The following is an 8,796-nucleotide window of genomic DNA, read 5'->3' on the forward strand; positions in this document are numbered from 1 at the left end:
ATTAGGACGTTTTCAGTTTACCCACAGCATTGCGATTTACCATAGCAAGTTATGTCTGCCTTTGCAAATAATATAGCTGATTACAAAGAATTCCGCTTTGAGATGCAGGAGACTTTAGATGGATCTGTCTTTCATTCACAATCGCTTATAATAGTGAGAAAAAAAGTTACGCTGCAAACCACGAAATGGTTTCCGGAACTCTAACTTTATTTTTTTTATTTATTTATTTATGTATTTATTTATTTAAATATATGTGGAGTTCAACTACCCAAACACACCATGTGATTATGAGAGACGTCGTAAAGGAGGGCTCCGGAAAGTTCGACCACCTGGTGTTCTTTTTGGTAATACAGAGAAAACTGTATACTCGGATGTCATGTAAAGATTTCTTTTCATCACTCGTCAGGATTACGCAGTGAGATACCCTGATTTACGCGAACAGCTGAAAATTGTACGTCTCCGAAAATTTAGAACACCTGGGCACTTGGGGCTGCTAACCTTTCTTGAAACAATCTTTGTCTCATGCCACGTGGCTCTGTTGAAGTGAGGCAGAAGGTCCCAATTCAATAATACTTCTGCAGCGACCGTGCTTCAGCGTTTCTGAGGATGTTGAGCATAATTTGGCTACATCTAGCACACACACAAGTGCACCACGAAAACGTGAACACAACACTAATACAAATGCAGCGACGGCCGGCGGAGTCGGCGCGCAGCAACTCCACGTAACTTTTATTTCTGTTAATTCTCCTAGGTACTCCAATCGAGTGTTGAGTGATCCTGCGGGTCCAGCTTTGCCCGCAGCAACGGTAGACAAAGAGTTCGAGCTGCCAAGACAGTCTCATTGCCCTTCTTTCTCGGTGGAGTGTGCCGCCCGCTTGCAATCTCTTGATCCGGCCAGATAGGGGTGTGTTGTGGCATGTTTGGCCGAAATCCTCTCGTCAGGGCTGTAAATAGCCATTCTCAAAAGCAGATCTACAGCCTCGCAGCCCACCCCAGGAAGCAGCGTGGCCACGATATTCTCTCTCCATATGGGAAAGGTCGACTTGAAGTTTTTCAGCTGCATAACTTCCGGCCAGCTCTGTACTGTCGGTTAGTCATGAAGCAGAAGATTCGGAACGGCTGGTCAATCTCCGAATCCCCGCGTAGAAGAGTTTTGCCGGTCAGTAGCTCGAAAAAGATGCACCGGATGATCCACACGTCCACCGGTGTCGAGTAACGACTGGCACCCAAGAGCATCTCCGGCGCACGCTATCCAGTGGGTGCCCACTATGTGGCTGAATATACACACTGGTGGCGTAAAGGCACGGGACAAGCCGAAGTCGGTCAACTTGAGGTTACCGTTTCTGTCAACAAGCACGTTGGCTGGGTTGAGGTCGTGGTGCAGAACTCTTCTTTGATGACAGAATAGAATGGCTCCAACAATCTGACCGAGGTACTTCTTAACGCCGGCGTCATCGAAGGTCCTGTTCATGGCATGAGAATCCAAGAGCGCCCTCAGGTCCATGGTCATGTACTCGAAGACCAAGTGTACAGCCTTCGACGGTGGCATGACGACTTCTATGTGACGCACCATGTTCTCATGCTTCAACTCCTGGAGGAGGGCCACCTCTCGTATTGTTGTGGCAGGAATCCCTTCGTCTTCGTCCTGGACCTGGATCTGCTTTATAGCGACGATCTTGTTGGTGGCCTTGCACTTTGCCTTGTACACGGCACCGTACGCACCTTCGCCAATCTTCTCTATGATGACGTAGTTATTCATCATTCCAGGGACCCTATCCGATGCCAGAGAAGGCGGTGATACGTGCGGATCTGTAGTGATCTGTAGCTCGCCGGATGTACCGTGCGCCGAGGATCGTTTGGACAATGGCGGTACGGTTGGCAGCTCGCGAAAAATGACCGTGCGCTTTGCCTGCTCGTGAACGTCCACGTTTGCTTGCTTGCTTGCTTCTTCTTATGTTTGGCTCATACCCACTATGGGGGACTGGGCATTAAACCGACGACACGTTTCTTTATTTCATTTATTCCTTTATTTGAAATACTGCAGGCCAACATTTTGTCTCAAGCAGCATAGCCTTCAGGTACAATGCAAAAATTATATCCAAACAACGCAATGTTGAACACAAGAAACAAAACAAACAATAAAGTTAGTACGAAAGTCATTGAAAGAAAGGGCCATAAAAACATGTAATAGAAGCAAGCAGTGAGGGTAACCAGAAGAATGCTAGACCTTTGTAACATGGTATATCGAATATTGCTAAAAACGTCATCGGAGCTGAATGTACTATATCTTACCGAATTCTAATCCGCGACCGTATCAGGGAAGAAACTGTAATGAAGTGAATTTGTGGGAGCGAGGATCGGTGCTAATGAATGTTTCTGATAGTGCCGTATTGTTCTTGTACTGAGACGCTTACCAGATGCTAAGAAAGATAAATTGATTTTACCTTTTAGGCAGTTGCTAAGGAATGAAAGGCGGTAAACCTTTCTCCGGGCTTCCTGCGTTAGTATATTGAGCTTCGTCAACTGTGTGGGGGAACCTAGACGTTTGTACATTACAAACATAAATCTCACTGCTTTACGCTGAACATTTGCTAGTCGGGAAATATATTTTTTATAATGCGTATTACTTTGCGTTTGTGAATACGGGGGTTAATATTGCTTGTCGTGAATGGACGACGAAGGTAATGGACACGTCCAAACATGATAATCATGATAAGAGTGTCATGTAAAACAGAACTACATGCTACGCTCATAACGCGTTCCCAACCATCTCGCTAGCTCCACATATACCGAATTTCTTATAACGTTACATGAATGGACGAAAAATATAATGACACTTCCAACCATGATAATCATGATATGCGTGCTAAGTTAAACATGAATTCATTCTACGCTACATAGCACGCTCGCAGCCGTTTCGTTAGCTCCACATATAACAATTTGGTATCACGTGACGTGAATTGACGGCGAACGTAAATGACACGTCCGAACATGATGATCATGACGTGTAAGTCATGTGCGGCATAATTATCTTTCACCTCATAACGTTGTGCTGATTTTAAAGTGTCCTATGAACCTTCATCATCCGTGTTTCGCATATCATCGATTCCCACTGTACGTGGCATCTGCAAACTTTTATTATTATTATTATTATTATTATTCCAAGTAAGATTAGCACAGCCGATTTTCGCAGGGCCAGTTCTTTTTGAAGGTCGAAGGGGTGTTGCCACCAAACTATGAGGCTGAAATGGGCCTCTTCTGTGTTTCCTTTGTATTCTAGGACACACCACACGAATCGCCGGACGCAGGTCGTAGGATCAAATTCCGCCTACGGCGGCAGCATTTTCACTGGAGTTGAAAGCGATGTAGGCCCATGAGCTCAGATTTGGTTGAACGATGCAGAACCCCAGGTGATCGAAATTTCTGAAGCCTTCACCTACGGCGTCTCACGTAATCATATGGTGGTTTCGGTACGTTAAATCCCACATATCAATACATCAATCAACGAATGTTATGACAGCAAAAGGTTGGAATGTATTTTCATTCACCTCCAAAGTGTACCCAAGTGCTCATTCTCCCGACCGAAGCTGATCGCAAGCGCGTTCAGAACTGTCTTAGCCATAGCATTTCTCACAATTTTATAGTCATAGCAAAGGAGGTTAAAAAAAATTGCTGGAGTGGAAGCTTCCGCAAAGCCTTGGCAGCAAAAGTGAAGCCAGCTTTTGCCCTTCCAAGTTGTCGGAAACATGCTCTTTTCTGGTAGTGCCCACTTAGAGGTGAAGTGGTTTTGATATATGTGTGTAAATGCTACGTGAATTCTTAGAATATAGTTGTTCCTGACGATACAACGCGCTGAAACAAGTATGGGTGACTGAATCGTCAATTAACTTTACCTGCAATTAGAGGCTTACTATGGAAAGTTAGGAACACTAAGACGGACTTTGAGCGCTATGTGACCATAAAAGTGTCAGCATGAAACTCGTTGGGGTTCCGAAGAAAACACTGCATTATCAGTTTTTATTCGCTGAACGGGGGTAATATATCGCGCTCCTGATAAGACGGCTGCTGCATCCGCCATCTTGAATATGCAGGCTTCTCACCTGGGCAATAATTTCAACTCCAGCATTTTCATAGCTAAGGTGGTTTTAAAAAAGTGTCATATATATATATATATATATATATATATATATATATATATATATATATATATATATATATATATATATATATATATATATATATATATGACACGCAAGAAAGAAAAATATATAATTCAGAAAAGGGCTCCTGCATGCGGAATCTAACGTGGGACTTCTGCATCGTGATTGCGAGGCGTTTATGACTGTGCCACAATTGTGCACTTCCTCCGATATTTAATTGGCAAGCTATTTATATCTACCTCTTGCTGCTGGTGACGGGCATCTCGGGACGATTTATCGTGTTTTCAGCATTACCAGCAAGATGGCGTAATGAGAGCACGTCGCCACGTCATAATGACGCGGCGGCACGTGCTCTAATCTACCACGCGTACTTTTCCCCGTGTTAAGGGAGCAGGGGGAACGCTAACAGACGCGCTTATCTTGCGGTGGGGACAATCCCACGCCAACAATTCTGTTGTAGTTACTGGGTGCACAAAGTTCACTGCAATCGTTGCACGGCCTCCGTTTTCGAAAAGAGCGTGCTTTTCAGAGACAGCGAAGTAACAACAGAGACGCTTATTCGCGTTCATCTGTAGCTGTGAGTGCGTTTCGTGCGTTGTTACGAAGTCGTGACGCCAACACGGTCCCGAAGGCGCCACAGCACCGTACTCCGCCGCCAAGGTCATTAGCCATTTCGAAGCGTGTGTTACTCAGCTCGCGACTGCTTCTGTGCAGAGCTGATAGACGAGTGGACGAGACGACGGAGAGTTAAGGCAAGGTTTATGTACAGCATTGAAATAGACGCGTTATATATTCGGCACTGGGGCCGACACCTTATGGACTCGAAGAGCCGAGATGTCTTCTCTGACTCGTATGTCGGCTTCTCTCTGACTCATAGGTCAACTGCTGGCGACGTGCCGCTTGGATTTTTTTTTGCTTTCTTTATAGGAACCGGGAGGACCTTTTTCGTCACCAACGTCCAACCAGAAGCACCACTGGCCGTGATGCAAAATCCACCAATAGGGACCCGCCACTGGGCTGCGTCACGTCATGATCACCAAATCCGGAGCCGCTGCGCGTGGTTGCAACCTAGTACGAGTGACGTTGCCACGCGTTGCGTAAGACTCGCCAGACTGGAAGATGCGGATTGCTTCATCGGGTTCGTGGGCTGAGGGGACTCGCTGTGCGTTGCCTAAGGCAGACCGGCGCCACCGCTTGATGACGTCGTTGTGCTGATCGCGTCAGGTGGGCTCGATCGCTAGCCTTGATACAGATTGCCTATGCAGAAGCATTGACGTTCTTTGTGGATTTCCAGGCGTAACAGCACCCAAGCCACCAGACAATGCGCCGTAAAGATGAGCTGCTTCCACGTTTCTCGGATGTCCGGTGCGCTCGTTTGCCAGGTCGCTCCAGGTTCGCCTCCAGGGCCATGGGGAGAATGTCAGTTCCGTGAACGCATCCCATTCTTGAGGACGGATCCCAGCTACACTGGCTTGTCGCCAAAACTTGTCGGCCAGCTTCGCTCGTCTCTTCTGACAATGTTTGGAGTCAGCGCTTGTCGATGGTTCTGCATTTCGTCAAGAACAGTTCGACAACAGAGAACAAACGACACAAGCAAGTGCCCTCAGTTACCCGAAAGAACACCAGACAAAATATAGTAAAACATATACCTAGCTACGTGTCTATCTGAATTTTGTTCCATATATATCAAGAGGCATATGTGGGACACAAGACTCTTAAAACGAGAACTCAAATGTTCGCACGTACAACAACGCAATAAAATAGAATGCAACATAAAGTTGGCCCCTTGAGATCACTATGGACGAGAACGCTGTGCTAAGGCCGTGATAAGGACTAAATTTTGCCCCGACTCACCAGCGAAAGACCTAATGGTGGAGAAGGTACTAGCTAAAACGCACAGCTCAATGCTTCTGCATTTGCGTTTAGCTTTCTTTTATTTTAGAAAACGTCAAAAAGGTGCTGTTTTGAGTATAATGCTCCACCTTAGTAACCGGCCACTTTTAGTCAACATGTTATTTAACCAGGTTAGAGGACATTGGTTCTTTTCGACCACAATCCTCGAACATCACAGGCTAGCTTTTGAACGGCCCACACGAGGTAAGCACATTCCTTTTCAGAGGTACTGTATGCCTCTTCCCTGCAGCTGACGTTTCGACTTAAATACAAAACTGGCCTTTCGTTACCAGCACTGTCTTCCTGAATTTTATAGCTCCCATGCTTCGATCACTTGCGTCGCACTGAATGACAAATCTCTTAAAGAAATCGGGTGCCATGAGAAAGGGTTTTTCGCTCAGGGCCTGTTTCAGCTTACAAAACGCATTCTCCTTTTCTGAGTCCCAAACTATTTTAACCGGGTCGGACTTTCGAAGTGCTTCAGTTAGAGGGCTGGCAAAGCAGGAGTAGTTTCATGTAATGCTGATGGTATCCAGCTAGGACCAAGATTCTGTTATCTCAGATTTTGTGGTGTGTCGTGGATAGTTCACGACGGCGGCTACCTTATTTTTCTGAAGGTCTACGCCGGCCACGCCCCACAACGTGTCCCAGTTAAGACACCTCGCCGCACCCTCCGTGATATTTATTAGGCTTCAAGGCAAGACCAGCTTCTTCAACTTGTTTAGCACGACGTGTAAATGCTAGACATGCCCTTCCAGTTGTTTGAGAAGATGGCGACATCGTCAAGATACGGCAGAGCGAACTCAGAGAGTCCATTAAGAACGCGGTTCATTAAGCCTGAAAAACGAAAGGGCGCATTTTTCAATCCAAAGCTCTGCTTAAGGGGACAGTACGTTCCAAATGGAGAAACGAATATGGCATAGCGGCTAGCACGAATTTATTCACTTTATTTATTTAATACATACTGCAGACCATGGTTAGGTCCAAGCAGGGGGGCACAAGAAGATAAAATGCAAAAATACAAACAATACAAGCAAACAAGGCACTCATACAGGGGGTAATTCATTCCACTCTTGTATCGTACGCGGAAAAAACGAGTACTTGAAGGTGTCAGTAGCAGCAAAATATAGGGCGAAAGCATTCGGGTTGTGGTGCCTAGTAGGTCTTGTTTGTAACGGTGACAAGAACGGAGATGGGTCAATGGACAGTGCACCTTTACTTAGTGAAGAAAGGAAATCAAGACGGAAGCACTTTCTCCTGGATTCAAGGCTGGGGATTTTGTTAGCAAGCATTATTTGTGAGGGAGAATCAGTACGTGAGTATTTAGAGTAAATAAACCTTACAGCTTGTCTCTGAATTCTTTCTATTTTACGGATGTTGTGATTAGTGTAGGGGTCCCAGACTATACAGGCATATTCGAGCTTAGGTCTAATAAAAGTAAAGTAGCTGAGGAGCTTGACGTTAGAAGGGGAATTTCTGAGTTTGTGTTTTAAGAAGCATAGCTTACGAAAGGCAGATGAGCAAATATTGTCAATGTGTAAATTCCACGAGAGATTGCTGGTTAGTGTGACACCGAGGTATTTATGACTGGTGACTTGTTTCAATGGCGATGTTCCTAGTGTGTATTGATAGTCGTACGGAACTTTCTTTCGTGTTATACGAAGATACAGTGTTTTGTCGGTGTTCAGCACCATTCTCCAGTTCTTGCACCGTTCAAGTATATTAGTAAGATTGGTATTAAGTTCAAACTGATCAGCACAGCACGAAACATCCCGAAACAAGACTGCATCATCCGCGAACAACCGAATTTGCACACCAGTTGTAATTTCATTAACAATATCATTTATATACAGTATGAAAAGCAATGGACCCAGCACACTTCCCTGAGGAACTCTTGAAGTGACATCAAGATAGCCGGACCCTATTCCATCTATTATGACCAGTTTTTTGCGGTTTGTCAAGTAATTTGCAACCCATGTGACCAGAATTTCGGGGAGGCCAATATTTCGCATCTTAAGAATTAATTTGTCATGTGGTACCTTATCGAATGCTTTACTGAAGTCTAGAAATATTGCATCTATTTGACCGGTGTTGTCTAAGGTGTGTGCAAACGAATGAAATACTGTAACTAATTGTGTCACGGTGGAGTACCCTTTCCTGAACCCGTGCTGGAAACCTGTTAGAATATTATGGTCGTTTAAGTATTCAAGAATGCGAGTGGCGACAATGTGTTCCATTAGTTTGCAACAAGAAGATGTTAGTGATATTGGACGGTAATTTTTAAAACATAGGCGGTCGCCCTTTTTAAAGATAGGTACAACCAGAGCTATCTTCCAGTCTTCGGGGAGCTCGCCATACATTAAAGAAGTACGAAATAAAACAACAAGAAATTTAGCCAGTGACTCAGCATAGCGACGAAGAAATATGTTTGGAATGCTGTCGGGACCACATGATTTTTCGTATTAAGGTTCAAAAGCATAGATAACACACCAGAGTTAGAAATAAAGCCAACATCACTAGGACGATACACTGCGGTATGCGCCAACATACATGCGCAAGAATCAGAGAATACACTTTGAAAGTACTGGTTAAAATGCTGAGCAGTTGCCTGCGGGTCTGAAATAACAGAACCACCCACTACAATTTCCTTCACCGGCTTCTTTTTTTCAGAAATATAATTCCAAAATTTACTGGAGTCATTTTTAATAAAATTAGGCAACAATGTTTTAAAATAATAGTCTTT

At 44.7% G+C, this 8,796-nt stretch overlaps 1 pseudogene; it reads right to left on the bottom strand.

Moving 5' to 3' along the window:
• Positions 1-304: 304 nt before the first annotated feature.
• Positions 305-4,096, bottom strand: LOC142777455 (cyclin-dependent kinase 1 pseudogene; annotated as a pseudogene).
• Positions 4,097-8,796: the final 4,700 nt, after the last annotated feature.

Source organism: Rhipicephalus microplus, chromosome X, assembly GCF_043290135.1.
Source record: "Rhipicephalus microplus isolate Deutch F79 chromosome X, USDA_Rmic, whole genome shotgun sequence".
NCBI classification, from domain to species: Eukaryota; Metazoa; Arthropoda; class Arachnida; order Ixodida; family Ixodidae; genus Rhipicephalus; species Rhipicephalus microplus.